Here is a 15,265-nt window from a genome sequence, read left to right on the forward strand (position 1 = left end):
TACTCCACCAGCACCAGTCAAAGGCCGCATGATGTAAGCCTGGAGGTACTCGGCGTAGTCACCCTCGTCTCTAAAGCCGGCAAAGTCCCAACCGATGGTGTAATCCATCATCTCCTCAAAGGTATACCTCTCGGTATGCCTCATATGGATAGGAGGGGGCGCTGGAACTGGCTGCTCTGGCACGCCCAAGGTCTGCCGCAAGAAGCGCTCACCCAAGTACCAAGCGCGGCAGACTGGGCCCTCTAGCAAAACTCTAAAACGGGCAGTCTCTCGAGCACCGGTATACCGCTCCCGAACCATGTCAGGCAACGGGGCCTAAGGCTGCCAGGTGATTTGTAAACAAAACACAGTTTGTTATCTACTGATATTGAGAGTATAAAATAAAGCGAAGCTTAGAATAAACTGAAATGTTTGACATACCTCGGCTGCGGTGATGGTGTCAAAATAGCGGCGGAAGAACATGAAGGACTCTAGTGGCCTCTGCTCGCATCTCACATCAAAACGATGAGAAAATGGAACACTGAGAGGCATCTCCTCATCCGACACTAGAGCAAGCCTAGGAAAGTAGGCATACACCCACAACTACAAGAATGCAACAGAGCATATATGAGTTTGATTATCAAATAAAGCAATATACAGATAAAGCAGAGTGCGGTACGTGCAGTGTATTGTGCAGTGTGTGCAGTGTACAACCAGTGTAAAGCAGATTGCGTGCGCGCAGTGTATGTGATTTACAGATAATGAAAAGCAGAACTGGAAAGACAGAAAAGGAAACATGTACCTCCCAGTCTCGCCAGTAACCTCCAAGCAACTGCCCGCTAAGGCAGGAGGATGAGCTCATATATCCATAGAGAGTGGCCAAGCCCGCGCCACCCAGTCGTAGCGGTGGATCCGTGTCACATCCACTAACGCGCTCAGCAGGTAAAGGGCGACGGTGTTCGCCCGGTCGGCGAAGAGTGTGGTCCCCAACAGGAACATAATGAAGCCAAGGGCATACTGCTCCTCCTCCTCTCGGGTAGTAGGCGCTTGGATCCGAAAATGATCCTCGAACCATGAATATCTAACAAACCTTGCCCGAGAAAAGGGTGGCTAAGTGCCAAGTAAGTATAGCTGAGCGGCGTCTCACTCGTCCATATCTGTGTCAAAGGGGATCGGATCACCCCCTACTCCGATGCCTGTGAGCATAGAGAAGTCAAAGGGAGTCATCGTCATCTCGCCGGTAGTAGAAAGGTGGAAGGAGTCAGTGGTGTCCCACCACCTCTCCACCAGGGCAGCAAGAAGGGGTCTTCTCGCAGTGAGGCTCGAGAGTCCCATGCAGAAGGTCCCAAAGCCGGCCCGGTCGACGATATGACGGACCGCATCAGGTAGCTCCATGTACCACCCTCGGGCGGCAGTGTTCCCATACCCCCGGAAGGCATGGGAATCTCCCTGTGTTCAAATAAACAGTTGCGAAGCAGTGTTAGAAATACAGTGTTGAATGTGCTCAGAATTGATGAGAATGCAATGTGTGTGCATGTGTCCGAGTCTACACAAATATCGGGTGTGGGTGTGCTCATAGTGAACTACAGCGTATGATGTATCAGTACATTTAAATTGTCCAGTTGAGAATGTAGTATGTGTGCATGAGTTCAGATTTAACCAGATGTTGGGTGTGGGTGTACTCACAGTGAACCACGGCATGTGATGTATCAGTGTGTCTGAATTAAGCAGGTAAAGAATAGAATCGACTGTTGCGGTTATGTGTTCTACATTGCAGAAAATGAAACAGAGGAAGAATATACCTCAGTGGCGCCGTAAGACAGATGTGACTCTGGCTCACGCAGTAGAAGCTCTAGTGGCGCGCCAAGCGCATAGCTCTAGAAGTGGTGGAGGCTGTCAGGAGGAAGCACATGTATCGCCGGCCTGTAGGTCGCCAGATCAAATGGTCGGACGCGAAGAGGTAGGAGCTTGACCTCAGGGTCCATGTCCATCTCTGGAGGACTCCCACCCTGTGGAATGTCGTCAGCCATCTCAGAAAGAGAGCGAAAATGGCCGAAAGTGTGTAAAACGAGCAAAAATACCCAAAGTCAACTGAAAAGTCAACCCCGAGAGGGTGGAAAATAGAAGAAAAGGTCAGAGTGTGGAAAAGGCACGAAGATCGAGGTATGACTCGGGGAAAACAAACCCCAAATGGTGAAAACCAAGAAAAGGGCACCGAAACCAAGATTAGTTCGGTTTAAAGTGTGCGAAACGGTGAGGGTTTCGTAAATCGAACGACGAAAAGGGCCTGAAAACCAAGGAAAAACGAGGATCGAAGGTTGGGAAATCACCTAGAAAGAGAGATGAGGAATTTTCGAACTAAGAGGAAGTGAAAATATAGGGTTTGAGGCCTTATATTTAAAGACCCGAGTCAAAATGTCAAAACTGCCCCGACACAGCCGTTTTTGGCCAGTCGGCCAAATTGTTGGCCGGTCGGCTAAATATTTGGCCGATTGTCTCGTTTGATGGCCGATGGATGGCCAGTGGCCCCCCTTGTGGCCGATGCACCTCCTAAACCCTTGTTTGGGCCAAATATGATGTTTGGGAACTCCATTCCTCAAGGCAGTGCTAGAAAATGCATTTTTGAAGCTTAACCGGCCTCTGTTTCGACCTCGGACCGTGCCTTCTGTGTGCGATGCTCGAATACAGCTTTTCTTTGCACGATCATAAGTTATGCTCGGCTTCGTGCATTGTCTTGCATTTTGCCCCTGCCTTCGGGCGCATACCCTGTTTATCTTGCATGTTTGTCTAAGTCTTCGGCCTTGTCAAAAATGGGTCGTCTCTGGGTTTTGACATTCACTCCCGTCATTGTTATGACTTTCGAGTTCTGTCAAAGAGGGGCAACTGTAGACACCCCATTTTTGACCGCCCTCAAGACTTGGACGTCACCGTTTGAACACTCGGTGATCATCCATGTTTGTGTTCGTCTTGAGTTCCCGGAGGTCTCGGCTTGCGCGCCTTGCCTCAGGATCTCTCGGCTCGACTGTTTAGTGTTTGGTTTTGCACCAAACACTTGTGTTTTGCCTTGGAGGGGCAGGGAATGCCTTGTGAGGCATCCCCATACATCACCGGCCATGGCCAGAGGCCATCGGCTGGTGTTTTGTTGCCATCGGCAATGTATATTGCCGGTCGGCATTATTTGTTGCCGGTCGGCAGTCCATTTTATCAAAATGGCAATTTTGAGTGGCCGATCACTGTTCATCTACTTTTGGTAGATATTTTGTGCCAGCTGTGATAGCTGGCACCCACTTCCCCTCCATACACGTGTATGGAGGGATTTCCCTCTAAGCAAGCTTGTTTGGTAAGCTTTGCAACGGGGACTTCTAGGTTGGCAACTTTGAAAGAAAAAACCAGAGCTTATACATATACATACACACTCTCTCTCTATATTTCCCTCTCTCTCCTCCCTTGTGTGTGTTTTGTGGCCTAAAAGTGCATTTTTACCTTAGTTTTGCACTAACACACACACTACCACACCTTACTTCGACTTAGAGGGACTTTGAGGGTTGTTTGTTGAGGTTTTGGATTGGTTTTGGTCAATAGAGGGTGGCTGGACCAACTGTTCTTCAAAGGTTCTTCAAGGGTAATCACTTTACTTTAGTTTCTCCAATCTTGCATTGGCTTTTGACCTATCTTGCTTTCTGTTTTAGGCTTTGTGTATAACTGAAAAAAGCTTTGTATTTTCATGCTTAAGACATCTCATTGAGGTCGTTTTGGCATTGGGGGTCGAACTCCCCCTCTTAGGCCTCTTTTGGCCTCTTTTGGTGCCTTTTCTTTAAGCCTTGTTGACCTTTGGTGTATTGCTCTTTTCACCACTGAAATCCAGTGGATTTTCAGTGGTGAAGAAGATGGTTTGAGGTCTTGCATAGGGGAGGGACACCCCTCTCCCCTTTTGTCTCTCTTTTATCCTTGTTTTGGCTTAAAGGGCAACATGCATGCTTGACTGATTTTGGCCCTATTTTAGAGGTTTTTAGGTGTCTCTTGATCATAATATATCTCTATCTTTGGTCGGGTTTGTGGTCTTTTGCATGCTTAACACACTTGCTTTGTATTCCCTTGTTTGTGCCTAGAAATGCGTCATGACTTTTGATCAATATGCTCTCATATTTTGACTTCACTTTGTGAAGTTCTTGGCCATATTTTGTCATGCATGAGGTCTATTGGCCACTGATTTGGACTTGTTTAGCATGCTTGATGTAGTTGCTTTGCATTTTGGATCATGAACCTTGATTATACGAATCATTAACATGCCTAGCTTAGCCCATTATCATCATTTGGCATTAGTTGAGATCATATTTCAGTCCATATAATGTGGCCTTACATTGTCCTTTGTGTCTCTTTCAATGCCTCGAAGTGTTGTGTTTTCATGCCTTGAAATGCGCATTGTGTATGCCTATGTGTTTGCGTCACTTTGGGGCTGCCATACCAGTGGATTTTGGAGCTCATTTTGCATGCTAAAATTCTGTTTTGGTGGTATAGTTCATGCCATGTTTGTTTGGGTTAGTAGCAGTGGAGTGCCCTTTGTTATGCCTTAGCCTCGGGCCCCTTTCGATTTGCATGTTCGTAGTGCATTTCATCCATTGTTTGAGGCACTTTTGGCCACTGTTTATGGCAAGGTTGAGGTCTGCCATTTATGGTTTAAGTCCACCATTGTATGATTATCATATGCTTGTTGCTTATTTGGTTCATTATATGTTGTCCCATGCTAGCCTTATGGCATATCGGTCCATGTTTGCATCACATTTGCATCTCATATGGCTAGCATTTTGCATACTTAACATGATAGATTGCATCACGTTTGACATGTTTTGCATCTTAGCATCATGTTACATTTTGAGCCATGTTTGCATAACATGCATTGCATTGCTTGGTTTGGGGTGTCAAACCAAGTGTAAGGGATGAGGGGCGTTTGTACTTCGAGTGACAAAACACCCCTCAACCCTCGGTCACCGAGGCCCTCGACTTTGGCATGATAGGATCTTGGTCCTCATTTGTGTGTTGCATGCATTTGTACATCAAATTGCGACCTTGGCTCCTTGGGCTATCATGCATCAAATGCACTATTGATAGCCCGAGGGTCAAGGGCCATACTCCCTTGAGTCCGTTACATGATTGGGAGAGTAGCCATGCGTACACTTGCTTGAAATTCCATGCCATACACTGTCTGTCCTTGTTGCTGTCAAAAACCAGATTCTGCAGGAACTCTCTGCCGACCGGCAGTGTTCAGTGCCGACCGGCAACCCTTCCTAGGCCGATATCTTCATCAATAGCCGATGGATATTTTCAATGGCCGGTGGACATTTCCTTCAGCCGATGGTGTTCCACAGTGTTCAGGGGACCTGTCCCAGAACTTTGGCAATTTTCAGAGAAGCAGGGCAGTGTAAACAGAGGCGGCAGTGGTATGGTACGGACTTTCTAGGCGAGACGGGTTCGAGCATGCATCATTCGCGCATCCCAAGGCGGGGGCTATGGCCACCTTTCTTTTTGCATTCATTCTGTTAATTAATTAGAAATTCTGTAATAATTTATGTGTTTATTATTCGGACTGTAATATTTATTTGGACCCTCTGAGCGAGGGCAATTGTGTAATAAGTGTGCGTGAGTGTGTGTATGTCTTCCAACCCCATGTCTTTCTTCCCTTTTATTTACCCGCTTATGATGGTAAACTAGGGCATATTTAAATTAGCATACTTTATGCTATGCATGCGTGCATCCATACATTTGTCTTGCATGCACCGGGCTCGGCGCATCATTCTAACTGCATCTGTATTTTGATTCCAAATTGAATACGTGTTAGTTGCAGCATTTCACATACCATGTTTAGGATAGCCGAGCCTGTTTGGATTGTATCTTTGCATGTGTTGCATTAGCCATTTCAAATATGAACTAGGATCATGCATGTGATTACTAACTAGTTCCTGTCTTGGCTTGGAGTACTCTGTAAGTTCTTTTGCTTTAGCATCCTTGCATGCGTGTGAGTGTTGCCATAACATCATGATTACTATGAGGCTAGCTGCTTATGTGATATAACTGCTTGAATGCCTGTGGATGGAGGTTGAGTTACCTAAATTGAAAAAAACGCATTAAAGCTGTGAATTTTAAGCCCACTAGATAGTGGCAAAACCACCTTTTTCTAAAAGCCCACTTGAGTGTGGCAAAACCTGCATTTTAGCCTACTTGCGAGTAGCAAGCCATTTTCAAAACAAACATGAAATGTTTTTGCTCCAATTTAGGCGATTTGGTCTATACTTGTTTGCTGTGTGCATAACATAGTAATGCTAGGCTAATAAATGGAATAAGAACACATAACGTTTTCAAAAGCGGATATCACGGTTGGTAGAGGCCGATCTTCGGATCGGGCGAGAGGGGGTGCTCATAGCTGACCTTCCCCAATCGTACCCACGTTCCCGAGCCGAGGCAACTTTGGTGATGACGGACACGTGGCCTTCGGCACCGAGTAAGGGTTTCCTAAATTCCCCCAAAATAAAATATTTAGGTGGCGACTTTGTATCGGGCAAAGCAGCCCATGTTTGGCACTTCTTTTCAAAAATCTGTTTCTCAAAACGATTTGCCGGATTTGGACTCTTTGGTTCAGATTAAGAACTGTGACACAAATCGAGTCCGAACTATAGCGAGGGCCCCCCCACGCGGGCGCGTCTACAGCGAGTTTCGCAAATCATTATAAATGTGTTGCATTACAATGTAGTGTCCTGTTTATATTAAGCGCGTAGTGGTTATACTTCGTTTTGTTCTTGCATTTAACATGCTTCATCTTACTTTGTAGTTTCAAGTTTCTTTTGTTACACACATTGCTTGCGTTGTCGCATATGCTTTACTTACATGTTTTTATGCACCTTCTCGCATTGTTACACACATTGCATACATTGTCGCGTATGCTTTACTTACATGTGTTTATGCACCTTCCCGCATTGTTACACACATTGCGTGCGTTGTCGCGTATGCTTTACTTACATGTGTTTATGCACCTTCCCGCATTGTTACACACATTGCGTGCGTTGTCGCGTATGCTTTACTTACATGTGTTTATGCACCTTCCCGCATTGTTACACACATTGCATGCGTTGTCGCGTATGCTTTACTTACATGTGTTTATGCACCTTCCCGCATTGTTACACACATTGCATCCGTTGTCGCGTATGCTTTACTTACATGTGTTTATGCACCTTCCCGCATTGTTACACACATTGCATGCGTTGTCGTGTATGCTTTCCTTACATGTGTTTATGCCTCTCTTGTGTCACACATTGTATACGTTGTCGCGTTTGCTTTACTTACATGTGTTTATGCCTCTCTTGCCTCACACATTGTATACGTTGTCGCGTTTGCTTTACTTACATGTGTTTATGCCTTTCTTGCTTCACACATTGCTATACGTTGTCACGTATGCTTTACTTACATGTATTTTTGTTATGCACCACCATCGGCTTGCATTGCTGCGCATGCCCTTCTTGCATTGTTATGCTTGTTTCAAATCGCATTGTTATGCGCACACTTAGGTTGCATTGTCTTGCACCCCCTCACTTGCGTTGTCACGCACTTTTCACTTGCATTGCTATGCATGTTTCTAACAATATTGTACCCGTTAAGTTTTCTTTCTTCTTCAGGCACGATATTGTATGTACGGTTCATTTGAAGCTGGCAATACCAGACGAACCGCACGGTATTGTACTCTCCGTGTGAGACGTAGGGAGAATTGTATAATTCTCTTACATCCTTTCTGCATGTAATGTAGTTAGATTTGTATATGCCTGCTTAAAACTGTTGCATGATATGCTTCGTTACAGCTTTCTTTGCATGATCATAAGTTATGTTCGGCTTTGTGCATTGTCTCTGCATTTTGCCCCTGCCTACGGGCGCATATCTTTATCTTGCTATCTTGCATGCTTGTCTAAGTCTTCGACCTTGTCAAAAATAGGTCGTCTCTGGGCTTTGACATTCACTCCCGTCATTGTTATGACTTTCGAGTTCTATCAAAGAGGGGCAACTGTAGACACCCCATTTTTGACTGTCCTCAAGACTTGGACGTCATCGTTTGAACACTCGATGATCATCCATGTTTGTGTTCGTTTTGAGTTCCCGGAAGTCTCGACTGCAGGCCTTGCCTTAGGATCTCTCAACTTGACTGTTTTGTGCTTGGTTGTGGACCAAGAACTTGTGGTTTTTGCACCTAAGGGTAGGAAGTGGCTTGTTGGCTGCCCCTCAACCCACCGGCCATGGCCTGAGGCCACCGACCAAATGTATTGGTCGATCGGCCATTGTTTTGGTCGATCGGCCAAATTTTCTGGCCGGGGCCTTATCTTTGCTTTTTTCAGGCATTGTGCAAGCCAGCTGTGCCAGTTGGTGGGCACTGACTCTGCCCTCCATACATTTCATCCTTATACTTAGCTTTCCTTGGAAGCTTGGAATTGAATTTCCTATAAGAGGAGGGCCTCCCCTCCCTTTCCAGAGGTTGAGCCATCTGATATATGAGATATATATCACTCTCTCTATATATATCTCCCCTCTCTCTATATTTGTGTGTGTAATAGTGTTCTAAAGGGTGTTTTTGTTCATATTTTTGCACTAAGGCACCTAGTGTTACACTATCCTTTAGTTACTGAGGTGCTAAGGAGTTGTTTTTAGAGTTTCTAAGTTGGTTTTGATCAAAAGGAGGTGCTGGAGTTGGTGTTCTTGAAGTGTTCTTCAAGGGTGAGAAACTACTCTTTTATTCTCCATTTTTGCTTAAGCTTTTAGCAATACTTGCATGCTGTTTTAAGCTTAGTGTCCTACATAAAAAAGTTCTGTATTTTCATGCTTGAGATGTTTCATTAAGGTCACTTTTGTGTTGGGGGTTGTCCACCCCCCCTTAGGCCTTGTTTGGCCTCTTTCTTTTGGCTTTGAAACCTTCCAGAGGATTTTCAGTGGTGGAGAAGTGGTTTTGAGGTTTTGAATAGGGGAGGGACACCCCTCTCTCCTTTTGCCTCATTTGCTTGCATTAAGGGCTCATAAGGGTAGCATGTTTGCTTAGCTTTATTTAGCTCTATTTCAGAGGATATTTGGGGTTATTTGGTCTTGCTACACCTCTGTTTTGGGTTGGTTTGTTGGTCTCTTGCATGCACCATACACTTGCCTTGCAATCCTCCTATTTACCTAAACATGTATCATGCATTTAGACCATCATGCTTACATGTTTTGACTTAACTTTGAGAAGTTTTTAGCCTTGTCTCACCATGTATAAGCTCTGTTTGGTGTTGTCTTGGTCATGTTTGCCATGCTTTGTATAGCCACCATGCATCCTAGCTTGTTAGCATTGGGTGTGTGAGTCATTAGTACGCTTTACTTGGGCCATTTCAGTGATTTGGCATCACTTGTTATCATATTTCAGTCCATATCCCATTCTTGTATGCTTGCATTTACCATCCTTTCAATGCTTTGGAGAGTTGTCGTTTTACGTTCCATGTTTGGACCATTTTGTATATCTCCATGGTTATGTCCTTGGGATGCCATCTCATTGGGTTTTGGGGCTTATTTTGATACATTACAACTCTGATTTTGTTGGCCTAATTCATGCCATGATTGGTTGTAGTAGGTGTAGTGCATTTTCCCTTTCGGGCTTTATATACGTCTTGTTTTGTGCTCGCCTCTATAGTATGTTTTGACCTCATCCCATGTGTGCTCTAGCCTTGTTTTGGTCTGCCTTGGGACTTTTTTGGGTCATCTTGGCCCTTTGGGGCTTGGTTGATATGGCCATGGTGTAAGTCCTTCGGCTAGCTTCGAGCTTTAAGCCCATTAGCATGCTATGCTTGTCTTGTTTAGTTGATTTGGCATCACTTCTCATGTGATTTCAGAGCTTATCGCATTGCTACATTCTCACGTTTGAAGATTGTGCATTGTTGCATAGTGTTTAGACCAATACGTGTACATATTCGTTTCGAATGTTGGTGCCTTTTGGTTCATTTGGGGCATGCTTGCATTCATGATATTTGCATGCTTGTATTGTATCATGTTTGCATGTTTGGCATATTGCATGATGCCTAGCTAGTTGCGTCACATAACATACTTGGCGTATTCATGTTACATTAGTTTGAATTGCATGCTTAGGTTGCATTACATTTGACATGTTTGTTACCTTAGCCTTGTGTACATGTTTGAGTCACATTGCATTTTGGCATGGTTATCTTGCATTGCTTTACATTTCTATATCGCATTGTATTTAGCATACATGCATTGCATTATGTTCGGTTTGGGGTGTCAAACCAAACACGAGGAATGAGGGACTTTCGTACTTGAAGTGACGAAATGTACCTCAATCCTCGGTCGCCGACACTCTTGATCAAACATGATAGAGTTCTAGGCATTCATGTGTTTTGTTGCATTCACTCCACATTGATTTGCACACTTGGCACCTTTGGCCATCATGTATTGAAATGCGTGATTGGTGGTTCGAGGGTCGAGAGCCATACTCCCTTGAGTTTATAGTATGATAGGGAGGGTGGTTGTGCACACATCGTCTTGTAAATGCCTTGCCATGCACTGTTTGTCCTCTACTGCAGCAAAAACAGTATTCTGCGGGAAGGGATGGTCGGCCGGCCGTCTCAAGTGTCGGCCGGCTAACTTGACCTGGCCGAGGGCTCCACTTCTGGTCGGTGATCATTTTCCCACAGCTGGTGTTCCCCTAACTTGGTCGGTGACATCCCACAGTGCTTAGGGAGTGGTTTAGAAACATTCTTGGGATTTGTGCTGTCTTTAGAGGAGCAAAGCAGTGCAAACAGAGGCAACATGTGGCATGTCAACAGATTTCCGAGCGAGGCGATCGAGCATGCATCATTTAATCATTCCGAGGTGGAGCTGTAGCGGCCTCCTTTTTGTAATTCATTTGTTAATTAATTAAGGGTCTGTAATAATTAACTAGCTAGGGTAGTTGATTAATTATTCAATTTGTATTATTCTTTCAGTCCCTCCGTTGAGAGGGCGCAATTGTGTAATTAGCGTGCGTGTGTGTGATGCATGTCTTCCAACCTCCCTTTCTTTCTCCCTTTTACTTAACTGCTTATGATGGTTAGATTTAGGGCATGTTTCATTTCAATATCTTTATACTATGCATGCTTGCAACATTCATCTGTATTGCATGCATCGGGCTCGACGCATCGGGCTAATCGCATAGTATTTCAATTCCAACTTGAATACGTGTATCGAGTTGTCGCATTTCACATGCCATCCTTAGATTAGCCGAGCCTATTCTAGTTGCATTTTGTATGCATTGCATTAGCCATTGTTGACATGAACTAGGATCATGCATTTGATTAATAACTAGCTATTGTCTTGGCTCGGAGTACTAGGTAAGCATTTATGCTTTAGCATCTTACATGGATGTGAGTGTTGCCATGATAGCATGTTTGCCATGAGGCTATTTGCTTATGTGATATAACTGCCTGAATGCCTGTGGGTGAAGGTTCGATTGCTTGAATTGGAACAATTCATTGAAATTCGTGTTTTAGCCTACTTGCAAGTAGCAAACGTCAAACCATTTCCAAACAAACGAATATGCGATGCTTCGTTCCAAATTAGGCGATCTAGTCTATACTTGTTTGCTGTGCGCATAACGTAGAAAAAATTAGCTAATTAACCAGAATAAGAGCACATATGTTTTCAAAAATAAGATATCATGTTTAGTAGTGGCCGATCTTTGATCGGGCGAGCGGGGGTGCTCATTGCATGACCTTCCCCAATCGTACCCAAGTTCCCGAGCCAAGGCAACTTTGGTGATGATGGACACATGGCCTTAGGCACGAGTCAGGGTTTCCTAAATCTCCCTAAAAATAAATATTTAGGTGGCGACTCCGTATCTGGCAAAGCAGTACATGTTTGGCACTTCTTTTTAAAAAATCAGTTTTTCAAAACAATTTGCCGGATTTGGACTCTTTGGTGATTTATCAATCTCGTATTATACTTTGCGGGATCAGATTAAGAACCGTGACATTGAGTCCGAACTGTAGTGAGCCCAATGGACAAAACGGGATTTTTCCCGGGACGTTTGGGGACGTCTACAGCGGCGCCGGTCATCAATGATGCTAATGAGAGAGAATAAAGAGAAACACAATTGAGGGAGAGGAGAGACACAATAGATAAAGAGAGAGAGAGAGACAGAGAGAGAGAGAGATAATGGAGAAGTTGGTAGAGAGAGAAGTCAAATTTCTCTGTGATATATAGGTGTGGAGGTCGAAGGACCGTAGACATTATAAAATAATATTGTGGATCTTCCATTACTAAACATGGGAGAGGGACCTTAAACTAATTTTCTCAAAAAATTAATAACTTTTTTTGATAGTACAATTATTGCATTTTAAAAATATTAATTTTTTAAAATTACCCTTTGATAATTTATTTTTTTAAGAATATCAATTGTACTTTTTATATTATTAATGAATTTAAAATAAGGATAAAATAGTAAAATTATATTATTTTATTTCTTAAGTTTTTTAAAAAATAATATTTTAAAATAATAAAAAATAAAACAAAAAATTAACATTTTAAGAAGAAAAAAAATGTCTTTATGTAATAAGTAAAAAAAATCAATTTATTTCACACTACCCAAATAGGCCCTAATCAATTCATCATTAATATATATATAGTAACTTCTCTTCATTTTTTTTTTAATTTAAAAACTCAAATAATAAGCCAAATTAAACATCACAAATTTTTGCACACACATACCACCTTTTTAGCGTAAATCTTTTGAAATATTCAAGATGAGCCTCAAAATGACGTGTAATAGCCAATTATTTTTTGTGCAAATATTTTAAAATTGATTGCATCACATGCAGCAGTTTCTTTTGAGAAGTGATTTATAAGTCAATTTATTGATTTTTTAAAATTATTTGAATCATATTTACCTCTTTACTTTTTATACACCATCCATTCCGAAATAATAGTCCATTTTGAAAAATTTACTAACTTTTTTTGGTAGTACAATTATTACATTTTAAAAATATTAATTTTTTAAAATTACACTTTGATAATATATTTTTTTAAAGAATATCAATTGTACTTTTTATATTATTAATTAGTTTAAAACAGGGATAAAACAGTAATTTTATATTATTTTGTTTCTTAATTTTTTTAAAAAACTAATATTTTAAATTTATAAAAAATAAAATAAAATTAACATTTTAAGAAAAAAAAAAACGTCTTTACATAATAAGTAAAAAAAATCAATTTATTTCACACTACCCAAATAGGCCCAAATTAATTCATCATTAAAATATATATATATAGTATAGCGATCCCGGTTTTCCCTCCATTGGTTATTGTAATCCGAACTCGATTTCTGTAGATGTCAGTTGTTGTATTTGTTTCTTTCCATTCATTAATTCTTTGTATTGGAGTTTTAGGATGTGTTGGGCAGGTTTGTCATAGGTAGGTAGAGAGTTTGAACATATAGTTGCTGCCCAGAATTTTGTTCCTTCGCTCGAGCGAGGCTTTTGTCGCTCGAGTGAGATCTGTGTTTTAGATCCTTCACTCGAGCCAGGGTTCCTTCGCTCGAGCGAGAGTTGGGTGATGTGTCTGGTGGCTCGAGTGAGAAGTCTTGTGCTCGAGCGTACGTCTGCGTCTGGTTCTGGACCTGAAGGTTGTGATTCTTGGCTCGAGCGAGCTTTCCTTCGCTCGAGCGAGCGAGCTGTATGTTTTGGGTTTCTTCGCTCGAGCGAGCTTTTCTTCACTCGAGCGTGCTTCTGGGTTGCAGACCTAAAGCTTCGAATTGTTGGCTCGAGCGAGGCTTTCTACGCTCAAGCGAGGGTTCCTTGTGTCTGGTCGCTCGAGCGACCACTCCTTCGCTCGAGCAAGCCTCGAATATATCAGTAGACACAACAGCCATCTCCCTTACTTTTGATACACATTTCATTCCAAACCCTAGATCCGGCTCCGTCTCTCTCTACACACACCTTCTCTCTAGGGTTTCATCTAGTTTTTGAGTGTTTCTACCCTAGTCTCTTTGTAAGAAAGGTAGAGGGTGGCGTGGGCTTCATTTTAATCTGAAGAATAGTGGATTTGGAGCGCTTTGGGTTTTCACCATCTTCTCCATTTGGTTTCTCACTTCGAGGTAGGGGCATCCTACTCCTTCTTATGGGTTTTGACTTAAATATTTGTCATTTTGATTAGTTGGTGTTGTTGGGTAAGTTTGGAGAAAGATAGGGTTTGGTTTGTAATTTATAAAATAGGGGTTTTCTGTTTAATAACTCCATGTGTATTTACGGCCTTGGAAATATGAGTTTGAGAGTTAAATTGGTGGAATTTGGTCTTAGGATCAATATTTGAGAAAAATGGAGAATGCCCTAGTTTTTGTAATAAATTAATTTGTATAATTAATTTGGAAAAATGCGGAAATATGAAATTGAGTTGATATTCATGAAATTGGGAAATTATGAGATTGAAAAGTGTAGTTGGATAATTTAATCACTCACCTATAAAAATGTTGATATTTTATCTGTTAGATAAATTTACTATCTGTTTAGAGATAACTGCTTTGGGCTATCGGTGGAGGATAGTCTTGATTGTTGTAGACATTGTATGTTGATTAGGAAAAAACTGAAACTAATTACATTGAATATGTCATTAAGCATGACGGTTGGAATAATACATCGAATATGTGTATTGATTGATCATTGTATATGATAATTGTTTAAGTACATTGTTTATGTATATTTGTTTGGGAGGAGATAGGTGATGTACTCCATATGTACTCATATGCATAAATACTTTGCATATGCATCTTTGTTTGGGAGGAGATAAGGGATGTACTCCATATGTGTTCATATACTTTAACACATTGATTATGTATCTTTGTTTGGGAGGAGATAGGGGATGTACTCCATATGTGTTCATATACTTTAACACATTGATTATGTATCTTTGCTTGAGAGGAGATGGGGGGATGTACTCCATATGTGTTCATATACTTTAACACATTGATTATGCATCTTTGTTTGGGAGGAGATAGGAGATGTACTCCATATGTGATTATATGCTTAACTACATTGTATATGTATCCTTGTTTGGGGAAAGATGAGGGATGGACTCCATAGATAATTAAGCTGGCTAGAATGTCCGGGGTGAAAGTCCCGAAACCTTATGAATTGAAGTGCATGAATAGAGTTGTTAATTGGAGTATTAATTACATGAGTTGTAGTCTCATTTTGAATCGTGGATAGCGGGAGTATTAATGAATCGAGCTGTAGTCTCACCTAAATTG

Source organism: Camellia sinensis, chromosome 15, assembly GCF_055761805.1.
Source record: "Camellia sinensis isolate YWXY chromosome 15, ASM5576180v1, whole genome shotgun sequence".
NCBI lineage: Eukaryota > Viridiplantae > Streptophyta > Magnoliopsida > Ericales > Theaceae > Camellia > Camellia sinensis.